The sequence below is a fragment of the Serinus canaria genome, chromosome 1, assembly GCF_022539315.1.
Source record: "Serinus canaria isolate serCan28SL12 chromosome 1, serCan2020, whole genome shotgun sequence".
Taxonomy (NCBI): Eukaryota; Metazoa; Chordata; class Aves; order Passeriformes; family Fringillidae; genus Serinus; species Serinus canaria.
Window position 1 is genome coordinate 775623 of NC_066313.1, and position 16857 is coordinate 792479.

At 52.6% G+C, this 16857-nt stretch overlaps 1 protein-coding gene across 1 annotated transcript in view; it reads right to left on the reverse strand.

Annotated features, from left to right (window-relative positions):
- TIAM1 (TIAM Rac1 associated GEF 1) overlaps positions 1-10793 on the reverse strand; it is a 149922-nt gene extending 139129 nt beyond the window's left edge. The window contains exon 1 of the mRNA XM_050979703.1: positions 10734-10793. The gene's annotated coding sequence lies outside the window, so the exon portion shown is untranslated. The remainder of the gene's footprint in view (positions 1-10733) is intronic.
- Positions 10794-16857: the final 6064 nt, after the last annotated feature.

Consider the following 16857-nt stretch of genomic DNA (forward strand, 5'->3'; position numbering starts at 1 on the left):
CACTGCAGGCAAAGGGAGGCAATGAGGAAAGCACTGGCAAAAAAAAACCCCAAAACAAACTTGTGACATGCTGCATTGGACTGGAACAGCCCAAGGCAGCAGGAGGGCACCAGAGCAAGCCCTGCTTTCCTCTCTGAGCTCTGCAGGGACAGAGAGCCAGGCCAGGAACCCAGACTGGAGGGGCTCAGGGCCACAAAACTCACCTGGGCAGAGGGCAGGTGTCCTTCCAGCAGCACTCCTGCCCCAGCCAGCCCTGCCCAGAGCCAGGGCACTCTGGAGAAGCCCCCAGCAGCCACAGCCAGGAGCTCCCTGGCACTGGAAGGAGCTAATTCTGTGACACAGAACACCAGGCAGCCCTGGGGGCAGAGAGAGCCTGCCTGCAGAGGGGCCGAGGCGAGGAGCTGACTCCGGACACAAAAATGCAGAGAGCTTATCTCTCAGCCCCGGGGGTCCCTCTGGGGGAGGTTCTCCCTGCTTTTCCAGGAGGAGGAAGGAGGGGAGTGTCTTTTGGCATCTGGCATTGCAGCCACACGTGCAGCCAAGGGACACAGGCACACTGTCCACCCTGGCTGGGTTCAGGGGTGCCCAGAATCCCGGGTTTGTGTTACACGCTCTGCCCTCCTGCAAACAGAGCCCAGCCTCTCCCTGGGCTCCTCCCCTCCCCATGGCAGAGCTATCGAATGGCTCTGCGGGTGACAAGGACACTGGGGCCGATGGCACCGAGCTCCGTGCTGGGGTCACACCCAGAGGGACAGCATGGGCTGCAGAGGTGGCCCTGTGCCAGCCTGCTGACGGGCACTGAAACCAAGGGCAGGGGCTGCACCTGGGTGGGGCAGTGCCAGGGACAGACACAGGCTGGGAGAGAATGGACCTCCCACTGCCAGGGGCACGCAGGGATGGGAAGGAATATTATATATTCCTTTTATTACACAGACATCTATAATTAAAAAAAAAAATATATATATATGATTAATATAATCTAAGAAAATAAAATAAATATAAAATAATATAATAAATAAACAACACCATACCATAACTACAATAATGAAAATAATAAAATATAATAAAAATACAATATAATATAATAATAGAAATAAAACATAATATAGTAATATAAGACAATAAATATATATAATAATATAAGTATATCTAATATAATAAATATATGATGGATATAATATGATGGATATAATATGATGGATATAATATGATGGATATAATATGATGGATATAATATGATGGATATAATATGATGGATATAATATGATGGATATAATATGATGGATATAATATGATGGATATAATATGATGGATATAATATGATGGATATAATATGATGGATATAATATGATGGATATAATATGATGGATATAATATGATGGATATAATATGATGGATATAATATGATGGATATAATATGATGGATATAATATGATGGATATAATATGATGGATATATATGATGGATATAATATGATGGATATAATATGATGGATATATATGATGGATATAATATGATGGATATAATATGATGGATATAATATGATGGATATAATATGATGGATATAATATGATGGATATAATATGATGGATATAATAGATGGATATAATATGATGGATATAATGATGGATATAATATGATGGATATAATATGATGGATATAATATGATGGATAAATTAAAATACCAAAATAAAAATAATAAAATATAATTATAAAATAAAATATAAAATTAAACAATAAAAATACAATACAATATAAATTGGGAATGAATTCCTGCCTATGAGGGTGGGCAGGCCCTGGCACAGGTGCCCAGAGCAGCTGTGGCTGCCCCTGGATCCCTGGCAGTGCCCCAGGCCAGGCTGCAGGAACTGCAGGAGCTTTTACCCTGCCCTGCATTCCCCCTTCACCTCAGACACACACACATAAAAATAAATAAATGAAGCAAGCAGAGCAAGCCCAGCCCACCCAGAGCGTGGCTGTGGCCGTGCCAGCCCTCCTGGAGCCACCCCAGCCCCACACAGCACACACCTGACAGGTACAGTGCCACCTGCCCGTGTTCAACTTCACACTGCCCAGACAGAACCTCAGGCACTCCTAAAAACCGAGGGAGAGAAAAACAACAACCCAAAAAAGCTGCTCAGTACAAATGGGCTGCAAAATCCCCCCCAGGGCACGTGACTGGCAGGTGGGGCAGCGTTTTGGAGAAGGGTCAGCAGCACCTGCCCAGGACAGAAAGGTCTGGCACTGTTTGCAAATACAGAAATACAGATGTACTTCAGAGGGGAAGGGAATCCAAAATGCCTTCAGAGAGAGCTGCACAAAGAGCTCCAGGTTCACCCCAACTCCTGCCCCAGCAGGTTCCTCCCAAGCCCTGCAAGTGGCCAAGGAGAGCTGTCCTTTTATCCTCCCAGCTTCCTGCAATGCAAACATCAGAGCACTCCCCGGATAACGTGCTGCCAACAATCTCCAGGGGCAGAAGAGGAGCAGGAATTTCACACCAGTTCCAGCTGAAAGCCAACCAGCTTTAGTTTGGGACACAAGGACAAAAACCTGCACTGCCAGCAGGTAACTGCCCAAAGCAAAACAAGGCTGGGCTCTCTCACAGAGCCCTTTCAGAGAGGACAGAGGCACACCAGGGGCTTCCAGTGCCGTAATTACAATTAATCCATCACTTCATCTCCTCAGACACCGCCCCCAGACATTGGTAAACCACAGAATCACCCAGGCTGGAAAAGCCCTCCCTGGCCATGGAACGTGACCTGTGTCTGATGCCCACCTTGCCACAGCCCCCAGTGCCACATCCAGGCCTTCCTCCCTGCCTGGACACCCCTTCCAATGTCTGACCTTCCTGGGAAGCAGCCCTGCTGGTGCCCAGCCTGAACCCCCCTAGATGCCACATTCCTGTTCAAACCATCCTACTCAGGACAACAGGAAAAGAGAAGAGAAATGGGAGAAGGCCCAGGTAACACCAGTGGCTCCATCCAAAGCTCCAAGAAAAGCAGATTCCCAGCAAAGCCCACCCTCCTGTCCAGCTCCTTGAGCTGGGGTTCACATGGCTCATGGCCCACGAGCTGCTCCAGGCAGCTGGATATGCAGAACCCCCTGCAAGTCCCTCCACTCAGAATATTCCAGCTAGCACAGGGAGAGCAGATTGAACCAGGCAGGGAATGAGTTTAGGCACCCCCTGGGACACAGTAACTCCGTGCTACCAGCACGGTCTGAGAGCAGACAAGGGTAAGAATAGAAATTCTGGCAGGTTTTGTGACACTTCAGCTCTGTGTCTACATGGCAGGTTCAGCAAAGACCTCAAACGCTCACTTTTATTTGCTTTATCACCAGAGGACAAGAAAATATCCCAGCATGGGATCCCTGAAGAGAAATCAAACCCCTGTAATTTGGGTTCAGCAGAGGCTGGTACAATTCAGACGCTGCCCACAACGAGAGGTCTCCAGCATTATCAACAATTCCTGCTGGCCAGCACACAAACCAGCTTTGTTCTGCCCTGGCAGCCACAAATGCAAGCAGCAGTAATTGCCACCAAAGGCCAAACACACCAAAACCCAGCCAGGCCACGCAGAACAACCCCCCAAAAATGAAACAGCAAGGGACACACAGCTCCTGCCATCTCCACTCACAGCTTCAGAGAACCAGGAGGAAAACCCAGGGCTGTGCACCCAGCAGAGCAGGGGGCTGGGGAGGAGGGGAAAGGATCCCAAAGAGGCACTTGTGTACAGACTGGGAGCTGTTTAATGGCACATCCTGTTCATTAGGGCTGGAATTCCATTAGTGCTTTAGGAGACACGTGCACCAGACCAAACCAATCCCTTTCTGCTGGAACTGCACATGCTGAGCTCCAGCAAGCTCATCCCAGCCCCTGGAACCCCAAATCAACCTGTGCAAATGCTCCCCCTCCTCTCACCCCGGGATCCCACACTCCAGCCAGCCTCCAGAACAGAGCAGAGACAGAAGGAGATTTGCACAACAGCAGCTCTGCTGCTTTGATACCCATCTAGCTGGGCATTTCACTGTGCTGGCAGCTGATTCTGCCAGCTCCAGTGCCCTGAGCACAGGGGCAGCACCAGGCCACCCTCCTGCTGGAACCCAGGGAATAAACCAGGATTTATGAGGAATCCCAGAGGCACTGAGTTCTCTGCCACATCTGCCAGGGTGTCAGTGTGGCTCTCCCAGGACACAGGGATGGCCAGGCCGAGGATTCATGTCCCAGAGATGGCTGGGGATCTCTGGAGATCACCAAGCACAATCCCCCTGCCAAGGCAGGGTGTCCTGGAGCAGGTGACACAGGAATTTGGGATTTTGGGATGTCTCCAGAGATGTTCCAGGGCTCTGCCCCCTCCATGGACAGAAGTTCTTCCCCAGGCTGAGGTGGAACTCATGTTTCAGTCCATGGCCATCACAGACCCCAAACCCTCTGGATGAAAACCCACTGGCACCTCCTGAAAGCCTGATGGCACCACGACACTGAGTGGAAAACTTAACTGCACTCAGCTCTCTCTGCAGGCTTTTTTTCCCCCCTTTCTGTGTTTCTGCAGATTTTAAAGTGCCTCTGCAACTGCATCTCACCTGCCCAGACATCAGGGAAGGTTCCTGGAGAAGGAACAAGCTCACATGGAGGCCTCCAGCAAGTCCTGCAGGCAGGAATGCAGAAGTGCAGGTAGGGCATGGATTTGGGCTTTCATGGAAGCTCCAGAGAGCACAGAAACCCAGGAGCAGGCTGGGTGGCCAGGAAGCAGGATTGCCAGGGCTTCACACACACTTCCCAGCAGAGTTCATGGAGGGATGGAGTGGAAGGGCTGGAGAGGCCATTCCTCCCCAAGCCAGGCTAGGATTTGCCTTGGAAGAGGCAGAGTGTGATGGGCTGGGCCGTGGGATAACCTGAAACAACAAAACCTGCCTGCTGCTGCAGCAGTGGAAGGGACAAGCAGGGACTGGATCCCAGCAGGAACTGCCCTGGCTTGCTGGGAGCTGTGTGTGCCTGGCTCAGCACTGCTTCTGAGGGAGCCTGGGAGGCCACAGGGAGGGCTCAGGCCACTGTAAAACACGAAAATTAAATGAATTTATAGATAAAAACGAAATATATATATTTATATATATATAAAACGAAATTTTAATATATATGTGTATATATATATATATATATATATATATATATATATATATATATATAAAATGAAAATATATATAAGAAAAGGGGGAGGTGGGGAATAGAAAAACCCAAAAGCCAAGCAAAACTCTGCTAATGCTGAAAAAACTCTGCTAAAACTCTGCTAATGGCTTTGTGCACACTTCCTCCTGCAGATCAGACGGGCAAGGCACAGGCAGTCAGGGTTTTCAGGCTCTCGCAGAGGAGTGCTGGTGTAGCAGGAAAAACCGTGGGCAAAGAATTCCACTGCAGCTCTCTGGCACGAGGCTTTGCATCTCCAGATAGAAGAGGCTCTGAGTGAGGGATGAGAGATGTTTTCCAGCTGTGCTCTAACTGCAGCCCAGAGACAATCGGCTGCTCTACAAAGGTAGCTCCGAGAGCACTTTCTGACAACAAAGGGACAGGAAACTCCAGTCATCTGAGAGGGCTTTTGTCAGCCACTCTGAGCACCTTTTTTTTTCCCTCTTCAGTGCCTGGTTTGGGGGGACTGGGAGAGCAGGGATTGGGCTCCCAGGTCGAGGACAAGGCACACAATTAGGCAGAGCAAAGGAGCTGTCAGTAAAACCTCGAGCTGAGATGCTGCTAAGGGGGAGGCACATGGACACTGCCAGAACCCCGGCCAGCAGAGCAGCAGCCCCCAGGTTGTGCTTGATGGCTCTGGGATGAAGCTGTTCTCAGCGGGAAAGGCAGCCTTGGAATTAAATAAATAAATAAATAAATAAATAAATAAATAAATAAATAAATAAAAAAGAAGTCACGACTGTTCTGAGCCGAGATGCACGCACTTAATCAGTCCAGGTGTTTAAATTATTTATCCACGAGGAGGAAAACTGTACTAATCTTAGGCACAGTGCCTCTGAAGGGGAGGACCAGACACAAAGGCTGTGCTCAGCAGAGAGCCCTCTCACGCACAGGGTGACCCTGGCCAGAGGTGTCCCCAGCGTTTGTCACTGCAGCCCGGGCTGCTCAGCTCACACCACTGACCTCTGCTGCCACCACAAGAAAGGTTTCCCCACGGGCAGGTGAAATTACTGCCTCCAAACAGCACAAAGCCCCAGCCCTAAGGTGGTACTTGGCCTGGCTGCAAGGGCAGAACTTTATAAACCGGTTTTGTTCAATCCCAGTGTCTGGGGGAGAACACAACTCAGGAACTGCTGTGCCCCGGGTGGGTGATCAGGAGCAGCCTGTCCCTCATCCCCAACACAGAGAGCAGCCCTGCCTTCCCCCTCCTCTCTGACCAGAGCCTCCTCCTCCTCTCTCCCACCTGCCAAAGCCACAGGGACACTGCCCAGCTGGAAGATCCACAGCTTAGCCCACTGCAGCCCTGCTCCAAACTAAAATCCCTTCCCACTCCCAAAGCTGGGGCTGAGCACAGAGCAGGAAAAACCTTCACCTCTCCTGAAAGCCACTCGGGGAGAAGTCCAAGCTATTGCAGCTCCCTCCCAGCTGCTGTTTCAATCATTTTGTTTCCCTAATCTGGGCAGCACACCAAAGATCACAAGGTTTGGGGGTTAAGTTTCATTTCAAAAGAACCCCTCCTCCATTTTACCCATAGGCTGCTGCAGGAGGCAGCATCAGTGGGACATTACATACTGGCTAAGTATGTGAGGAGGAAAACCCTGAGCTGGAGGGCTGCTAATAAAAACAGAGAGGAAGACCCCTGAGACACTGGCTTTGTAATTCCTTTTGACACGGCCAACACTTGGGAGTCTCCCGGCTGAGTTTCCCCAAGAAACCTACAAAGCACTTGACAGCCTGGCTGCTCAGATCGATCCCAGCACCCATTCCCAGGGAATGTTGTGTTTGTTACCGACACAGCACTCGCAGAAGAAGGAGAAACCAGCAAGGAAGAGACACGCAAAGCTGCTTGGAAAGTCACGGGGCTCTCACTGGCAAAGTGACTTGGTTTTATCCCGAAGTCCTTGAAATTACTGCTCAGATAAGGGTCTGGGAGACACTGCGAGAGGGAGGAAGGAGAAGGAAATAAAAAAAATAACAGATCAGCCTTTGGCAGCATGGCCTGCCCCAGGTACAGGGGATCCTGAGCCCCACTCCTTCTTATCCCAGCCTTCAGCTGATGATTGTTTGCAGCTGACATCAGCCTTTCTACACTGCTTTCCCAGACTGGATTCTTGCATTAGTTCTGGACAGAGACAAGACCACAGAGCCTGGATATCCTCACAGAGCCACAGAATCTCCTGAGCTGGAAGGGCCCCACCAGGACCATCCAAGCCCAACCCTGCCCTGCACATTCACCCCAAATCCCACTGAGCATCCCTGGAGCTCTGTGGGGCCGTGCCCATGCCCTGGGGAGCCTGGGCAGTGCCCAGCACCCTCCAATATCCAACACAAACCTCCCTGGCACAGCTCCAGCCCTTGGAGCAGAGATTGGAGCTGCCCCTCTGGAGGAAGCTGCCCTCAGCCTCCTCTCCTCCAGCTGGACATTCCAAGTGCCCTCAGCTGCTCCTTGTGTGCCCCCTCCAGAGCCTTCACCACCCTCCTGTCCCTCCTTTGGGCACTCTCCAGCAGCTTGAGACCTTTTTTCTGTTGTGGTGTCCAAAATTACCCCCACCCAACAGGGCACGTGCCATTCCTTTTTGCCTTTTTTTTTGCTTGGGATTTTTTTGTGGATTATTTGGTTTTTTTTTTTAATTAAAGTGCCTTTTGCTCTACCTCTAAGCATAATTACTTTGAGGGCTGGCATTTCCCATCCCAGTTTTCATGGCAGAGGTACACACCTGAAGAAGATCTGCTCGGTCGTTGGAGGCTTTCAAACCCCTTCTCAGATAAGCGCAGCTGTGTTTTTAACAGTAGCTGAGATTAGAGAATTTAAGAAAGGAAAATTTGCTATAACGTTTCATCCTTTAGTTAACAGCCTTGCAAGACACAAAGCTGCTCCAGTTGCTCTGGAAACTGTAACTTGGACACAACCATGCAGATACATCAGCCCCCCGGCTATAAATGAAACCACTTTAGCAACACTGCACATTTGTATGACAAACATTTATTAAAGCAAGCATTGCATCCCCATCCTCTTACAGCAGGGGTGCATCCCCTGGTCCCCCACAGCCCTGATTTCCTCTGCCAGGGAAATAACAACCCCCCAGGTGAGGGAGAAAGGGGAAACACAGGTGGGTGTTTGAGGGATACAGCAACCACCCCAGGCACGAGCCCAGCACCAAAAGGAGGGTTTGGCACACAAAGGGACACGGTGGGATTTGGTGCACACACTCCTGGCCCGGGAGGAGGCTGGGGATTCATGATTCCTGCTCCCTGGAAGCTGGGAGCACAGCAAGAGCAGGCACTGGGAGCGGGAGAGCGGGAGGGGGATGCTCAGACACGGAGCAGGAGGAGGAGGAGTGGACACGGCACCACAGCAGATGCCAGCCACATGGGCTCCTCCAAAACAGGGGGAGATATTCCATACACAAACCACGGCCTGAGTGCTGGTTGCTGTGGAAACCATAACTTTGAATTCAGTGGCTCAAACCCAGCACTGCTATTTATACCGTGCTCCTCACTACAGCACGAGGACTCGGCCTGGAGAGGGGAGCCCTGGTCCTCACAAACACGGTTCTGCCCCCTGACACACACTGATGCCCCCCAAAGCAGGCAGCACCAGGGCTTCCCAGTGCTCCTCACCACTGCGGGGCCACACAGCACCAGGAAACACCAAAAACCCCAGCAGGGCCTTTCCCCTCCCAAGGTGAATCCCTGGACAGACGTGGGGCAGGAGTCGCTGGATTCTGATCCCGTCAGGAGCACCCAGAGGCACCAAAAAGGACATTTCAAACAGCAGCTTATCTTGTGTCCCCCAGGGCAAACTGCAGTCAGCATCACCTGAGGTGGTGCAGGGCCAGAGCCCAAAGTCAGTTACCATGAGAGGTTTGTGCAAGAACTCCAGAATATCGCCTTTAAAATCCCAGAAAGCATAACTGGGTCATTAATGCAGGAACAACAACAGCAGCAGAAAGGCTGCAGAATAAACCATTCTGGAGAGAATCCCTGCCACAACACACATTTCCAAGCTGCTCTGCTGTGGGAGAAGGAAATGGCTTTTTCCTCCACGGGAATCACGATTTTGGGGCAGCAAGTGCTGCTTCCCAAGGTGGGAACGGGAGTGATCTCCCTGCAGCCAAAGCTGAGGTGAGCCAACTATGCTACATTCCTTTTCCACCTCCACCATTCCAGGGCCTGGGAGGGAAGAAACAGCCCCATTCATTCCCCAGGAAGGATGGAGGTGCAAGTGCAGCAGGGCCAATAACTGTGATTCCAGGGCGACCATCCCCTTCCAGGACCCTTCCAGGAGCTCTCAGCAAAGAAGGCAAAAGCTGGGAGGGAGCCACACCGGCCAAGGTCACTCACACCCTCAGAATCCCACGGGACTGTCCCATCCCGGCGGCTCCCTGGAAGCAGCAAGGACAGCAGCTCCGTGCAATCCCACAGCAGCACCCTGCCTGCCCAGGGCAAGGGCAGCCAGGGACTGCACGGGGACAGCAGTGGGGACACACACAGCAGAGCAGCTCCAGGAGCTGCCAAGCCAGGAGGGGCGGCAGGAATGTGCTCCCTGTGGGACTGGGCCCTTACGGCACAGGTGAAGGCAGTCGCGTCTGCCCTTGCTCAATAATTTACATCACAGCACTGAAGTGTCATTGAAAACGACAGGAGCATTTTAATAACACGGGAAGGGGGAAAGATGCTCTAATCCCAGCACCCAACTAATCACTCCATAGATCTCAGCCTCCCCTGACTTATTCCAATACATTTTTAAATCAGAATTCCGAAATGACTAACAATTCCCGAGTGCTACCCGCTCCGTAGCCCTGGTCAGTTTCCGCCAGCCAGCCCTCGGGATCCAGCGGGAGCGAAGGGCCATTGACGAGGAACAACATGTCACTTTCTTCCAGCCAACGTGGTAGCGCAGGAAACACGCACTGCCTCCTGCCACCCCATTAGCACCGCGTTGGTGCCGCTGCTCCCCAGGGCTGCGAGCATCCCCGGGACCCGCAATTCCTGCGGGGCACCGCTTCCCTGGATCCCGAGGCTGCGAGCATCCCCGGGACCCGCAATTCCTGCGGGGCACCGCTCCCCTGGATCCCAAGGCTGCGAGCATCCCCGGGACCCGCAACTCCTGCGGGGCACCGCTTCCCATGGACCCCCGGCCTACGAGCATCCCCGGGACCCGCAACTCCTGCGGGGCACCGCTTCCCTGGATCCCAAGGCTGCGAGCATCCCCCGGGAGCCTCAGCTCCGGGCCGTGCCTGCCTCCGGTGACCCGGCGGCCGGGGCGGGCGCCTCACCTGCCCTGAAGCGCTCACCTGTGGGCGCCCCGGGTCGCTCTCCGGCGGTTACCGGCGGGGCAGGCACGGGGCTCGGGCCGGCGGGGACATTTCCAGCGCAGCCCCGGCGCTCCCGGAGGCTGCGGCAGGGCCGGCTCGGGACCCGCAGCACGCCCCCCGCGCCGAGCGGAGCGGAGCGGCGGCGGAGCGCGGATGGGGCCGCCCGCGATGCCCGGGCGCGGGGCGCTCCGCCGAGCGCGGCGATGCGGCGACGCGACCGGACGCGCACTCACCTGCACGGCGCCGGGGTCGCCGCCACCGCGGGCGGTCGGTGGGTCCGTCGGTGGGTCGGTCGGTCGGTGGTCGGCGATGGGCGGCAGGCGGGCGGTGCCGGGCGGGGAGCGGTGGCCGGGTGGCGGTGGCCGGGGGTCGCCGCCCGCCCCGGGAGCCGCTCCCGGTGCGCGCCGGGCGCCCGCGGCTCAGCGCGCGCCGCCGCCGATAGGCGCCGCTGCCGCCTTGATCCCTCCGCCCGCCGCGGGCGGCGCCGCCCATTGGCCGCGCCGCGCGTCAATCCGGGCCGCGCCGTCCAATGGGCGGCGGCGGCGGGGCCTTTGGAGTCGGGGAGCCCCGTGCGTGACAATGGGCGCGCGCGGCCGCGGGCGCGGGAGGGGCGGGGCCGGGGGTGCGCGCGGGAGCGCGGTGCGGTGCGCGCGGCGGGGCTCGGCCAATCGCGGCGCGGTGCGCGCGGGGCGGGCGGGAGCGCGCAGGCCCTCAGGGCCCCTCAGAGCTCCGGAGCTGCGGCTGCGGCGGCACCGCTGCGCTCGCCTCTGCCAACCGCGCCGGGAACAAACCCTCCCGCACCGACCGGGTGGATAAAACCTTCGCACGAGTGTCTTCTGAGCGCCAGGCGTTGCTTTATTGTCGGCCAGGGGGATGCGCGGCTGGGTGTGCGGCGGAATTACAGCCTCCGCGCAGACACGGATGCAGAACTTGTTCACCTATTCGTACGTTTCATCGAATAAAGGCATTGCTAACTAACACAGCTCTCTTTCATTAATTAGTTTTCTATCCTACTGGTTATTGATTGCTCACCTCATGCTAATTAGTCCATATTTTTAATCTTTTTATTATCTATTTCCTCCAGCAGGGCTTTTCCAACATACCTACTGACTCTATTTTTAGTCTCTTCTTTACCTTTTGCTTTCTGCGAAGTGTCCTTGTGGTCCATAAGTTCTGTGTTCCAGGTGTCCACATCAGTCCATCTTCCTCTCCCAGCCTTTGGTCATGGGAGCACATCAGAGTTAATTTATAAAAAGTTAAAGTTTCAGTCATTCTGCCCAGTTTTAGTGTTCCCACTAAAGCAGCTTTGCTAAAGGTTGGTTGGGATTAATCTAAGAATAACACGCGATAATTAGCAGACATATTGGTTATGACGAATTAAAACAATTAATTTGAAAGTCAATTAAAGCCATTAACTAAAAGGATTAAAGCTCTATCTTTGCTGGCAATGCAGTGGGGAATTGCTTGTGGCACCCCCTCCTCCCTGGCTCCTGGACCCTTCAGAGCCCCCAGGACCAGGGCTGGGCTTTCCCCATCTCTGCCTCGGTCCCAAAATGCAGAATGTGCCAAAATTCCCCTAAAAAGGATGTTCTGTGACGTTTGATCTCTGCACACTTCCCAGCCTCATCAGCTGGAGAGGAGGTGCAATCCCAGAAACAAGCTCTAGCTGATACCCAGGTGTCAGAAAAACAAGTTACCTGCGGAAAGGTAGGGCTGGAGGTGTTTCTGTGATGTCAGGCACAGGGGAGGGGAGCGGAGCCTGGGAAGGAGGATGTGCCTCCCACAGTGGGCACCAGGAAATGCTGCACGTTTTGTAATGCACTAATAAATAAACAAACTGACTGTGGTGTTCAGCACAGAAAGCTGGGAGCACCTCCCCGACCCCTCTGAAAGTCAGAGTGGGGAAATCCAAACCAGCCCACTGTGTATCTAATAAAGAATATTTATTTTCTAATGCCGTGTATTTGTTCTGCCTTTAAAAACCAAAGTCTCACATATTGTGGAGGAGGAAAGCTCAGAAGCAAAGCTCTGTCTCTGCTGCAGACATTCCACTTGTCAAATTTTGGAAATAAAGCCTTTTCCCTCTTTGCAATCCACGTTATTGTGTAAATAATGCCTTTTCTCTCTTTGCAATTTCTCCTCCACACAAAAGAATGCTCCTGAGGGACAGGAACCACGGGGGACATTGCAAGTGGAAAGGTGGCAAAAGGGTTTAGAAAAAAAAATAAGATTTGAGGAACCTGTTCTTTCAAAAATAGTGGTGGGCTGTGACCAGTTCAAACCAGGCCATCCAAACTGGTTTGAATTAGGCCTGAATTACTTTCCTGTCAGATTTCCCTGTAGCTCACTGGAGATGTTCTCCACGGTCCAGAAACTGGTGCCTCATTTTTGCCTTTGAAAACAGGAGTGACAAGGCAGTAACGAAGGTTTCTGGATTTTAAAGTGACTCAGGTTGGTTGCCAGCTCCGTACACAGAAAATGTGCATTCCTGCTCGTGAAAGGCACAGGAGAGAGCACCCCCACCCTCCTGGCTCCATCACTAGCCCAGAGCTTTTCCTCCTCAAATATTCATGTTTTCCTGATTACCTGCTGCTGATGGGAAGGTGGCTGTGCCCGTCTACTCCTCTGAATAATTCATTTAAAATATTAAAGCCACGCAGAAGTGACCTTTCACTCAACTGTGGGTTATAGCATGGTCTGTCCAACGCCACCCTTGCCCCGTGAGGGAAGCACTGGAAAGCATTCCCAGTGCTTTGGAGAGAGCAGTGTGGAGAGCAGAACCAGCACCAGAGTTGTCAGAGAGCCCCTTCTCCCACCTGTGTGTCCATGTGGAGGGGGAGGAAGGCAGGAATTGCAGGGAGGAGGGCTGGGGAGCAGGGCAGAGAGCTGCCCCTCCACTGATCTGTATTTCTGAGCCCCTTCTGCAGGGCCTGTGAGCAACGGGGTCACTGCCTTGCCTCCAAATCAGCTAATTAAACCAACAGGGCAGACCTGGGCTGCTTCTACTCCTGCTACCTGTGCTGCCACTCACTTCAAACTCCTTTTTCCCCTGACAGACTGGGTTCATGTTCATGGGATGGGTTTCCCCCCACAAACACAATCCTCATGGCCCTTGTTTTGATCACAGTCTGTGCGAGATGCCATGTAAAGATCTGCTCTGTGTCCCCAGAGGAATTAGAGCAATCATTTCTAGCCATGTGAAAGCTTTTGGATCTTTTTCCAGACTAGTTGTTTTCCACCCTTGCAAGGCAGATTCTGTCCTCCACAAAGCGATGAGCTATCCTCCACAGCTCCTGTGGGACATGGAAGGAGATCTTTTCTTTTCTTTCCACAGTTTATGTTGTCACAGAGTCCAAGATGCATCCAGGTACCCAATTTACAAACCTAGGTGGAAAAGGACTTTTATTTTTGTGGTGCTGATCAGCCTACATCATTCCTTCCTTTGCTTCCTCAGATCCCTCACTCATAAAAGTATTTTTCGTTGTTTTGGGGGGTATTGTTTGTTTTTGTGGGGGTTTTGTTGTTGTTTTTACTACTCCCAATTTTACAGTATTTTGCCAAAGAGAAGCACCGAGCGAGGGAGAGCCTGTCCCCCAAACGTGGAGCACTGGTGCCATCCAGTGGCTCTCCCTGGCCCTTACCAGCGCTAAAAAAACCCGAACCGCCTGCAGCAAACCGACCCAAGCTGTTCTTTTGTCTCCATCAGAGCCCGCGCCGAACCTGAAAAAAACGTGAGAAGCAACAAGTTGGTTCTAGCTTGTGTAGAGCCTTTTTTTTCCTTTCCTACCTCTGTTTTCTGTACAAACTTAGAGTCAGAGTCAGAAGCAGCACCCAGAAATGTGCACGCCATGGGGGGAGCTTGTGGCTCCCCACAGCTCCCTGCTGGAAGCTGGAGGACAGGAAAGGTGCCAGGAGGCTGCATTGGGGAGGACTGGGCTCTGGAGAGGAGCCTGGCACAGCAGAGCAGGGCTGCACCCGCTGCCTGTGCCAAGCAGCTCCCTCAGACTCTCAGACCTCCCGGCAGAGCTGCTCTGGAGCCGTGTCAGAGTGATCCTGGCCAGAAAATCCCAGCTCTCCAAAGCCTGGCTTAGCCAGGATCAGAGTGACAGGCTGGGATTAGGGAATAACCACAGTCAGTGCTGCTCTCCAGCAGCAGACAGAGCAGCACTGCCAGGCTGGGCTCTGCCAGGCTGGGCACAGTGGCAGCCAGACAGCGACTGTCAGCAGCTTTAAACTGTCCCACTGGTCCCACGTGCCCACCTGGATGCCCCAGGCTGCCAGGCCTGGATGTGGTTCAGCTTCTGGAGATGGCAGAGCCTCTTCCAGAGCAGCCCCTGGCCCTGCAGAGGTGCTGTGAGCACATTTTGGGGAGGTGTTCCAGCCCCACGAGCTGCAGGGATGGTGGCTGCCCGTGGGTGCAAAGTCTGCAGGCTGCCTCCTGCAGCACCTTTCTGCCCCTTGGCACGGCTGGAGACTGCAGGAAAACCTCCACACAGATGCAGGGCACATCAATATTAATGAATAAATGCTCCACAGTGCCGTGGAAGCTGTATGGAAATTCCTGGCTGGTGCATTTTCCACCTGCATTCCCACTTATTAACTGTTTGTATTAAAGCAGCACCTCAAAGCCTCCTTTTACTGACAGCTCCACAAACCCAGTGTGGTTCCCAACCATCCAGAGCTCCCTGAGAACAAACCACATGTTTAAAACTCCAAATCAAACCACATCTTTGTTATTCTGGACACCTGCCTGTTATATTCTGTTTGTCCTTCCTGCTCTCCTGCAGAAACAGGGCGATTTACCCTGTGGTAGGGTTTATTTTCTCATTGCACAATAATTAGCATTTTCCCTGTGGTTTTGTACTTTGCATCTCAAGGATTACCCAACGTGGCTGAGTTAAAGCCAAGGCACCTCACCCTTGGGTGTCCTGCTGTACCACTAAACCGTGCACAGGGCACTTTGGGTCTGCAATCCATCCAAAACGAAGCCCCCTGGATCTTCCCTCTGGCACACGCTCACGCGGGCTGGGATTTGCAGGGTTTTCTGTTCTGTTTAGTTACCACTGTAAGAGCTTTTCACAAATAAAAACCTGGCAATAAAATCTAAGACCAAGCTGTTCTTTCTCATCACTGTGAATGAAATCCTTATCCAGCACGACAAGGTATGGGGTTTCTTTTGACCTTGTTGATGTTTATCCAAGTTGATATTTTGAAATGCACATCCCATAAATCTATCTCTGTGTTTATACACAGACACGCAGTGTTTTGGTTGCATTCCTTCAGGTGCCGTTCAGCAGCCAAAATAACATTCCTGAGTGCGTAAACATTTCGAGAGACTCTCATTCAAAAAATAAAAAATAAAAAAAAAAAATTCAGATGTGCTTTCTGGACAGTATTCTGTCTTTGGCCAATTTCAGAGGGGATATTTCCCTGCTCTAGCTTAAAAACCATTTAAAACTCCAGCTAAGCTCCAGTTTGACTGCGCTCATCCCTCTGTGCCACAGCAGTAGCTCCGGGATCCCTATTTCCCTCCATGCCGGCTTTCCTGGCTCTGTGGCCCCAGTTTCAGCCTGCCAGGCTGTTTCCAGAGGGGAAGGATTTCCAGGCTTCGGTGCTGTGTGCAATCCTTGAAGCGCTCGACGAGTGTGAGCTGGCAAAAGCAGCAGGAATATTACAAATTACAACCCGAGCCCTCCCTCGGTGGGCAGACCTTGGCAGAGAGGTGCAGCTCTCGCCGCACAGCACAGACAAAGTTCTCACCCAGCGTTTACACAACCTCTCCTCGGAGGCTCATGTTTCAGGTTTGCCCAGCTCGGGGAGCAGCAGAGGGTGAACAGCGGCACAAAGATAAGCTCAGCTCAGCTGCCAGTGAATGTGGGTTTTAATCTTGCCTGTTCCACACAAAGGCTCTCCCGCTGACACTGCTTTAATTACCTCGACCCTCTGGTGAGCAGCAGCACCGCCCCTCGTTCCAACAGGGGGTTTTCCACCTGTTTGTAAAGAAGATTAATTTCCAGAGCTCGTTTCACCTCGGAATTCCAGCAGCACCAAATCAGGGAGTGCCTGCCCCCTGCCAGCCTCCCCCGGAGGCGGGAGTGGCATTTTTGTTACCCTCTAATGCAGGGGGAATTGTTCCTGACACACAGCTCTTGCTCAGGACACGGTGAGATGGACATTCCAGCTCCGTGCTTTTCCCACAGAATCACCACAGGCAGGAAATGCGATTTATTTGCACCACATGTATGGTTACCACAGGAAATGCAACTCCCAAAATTCCCTCATTTTTAACTCCTACAAAATCCCACTGAGGAGCTGAACCCTCAGGGGCTTTATCCTTGCTCTGGGCCAGCTTTTTAC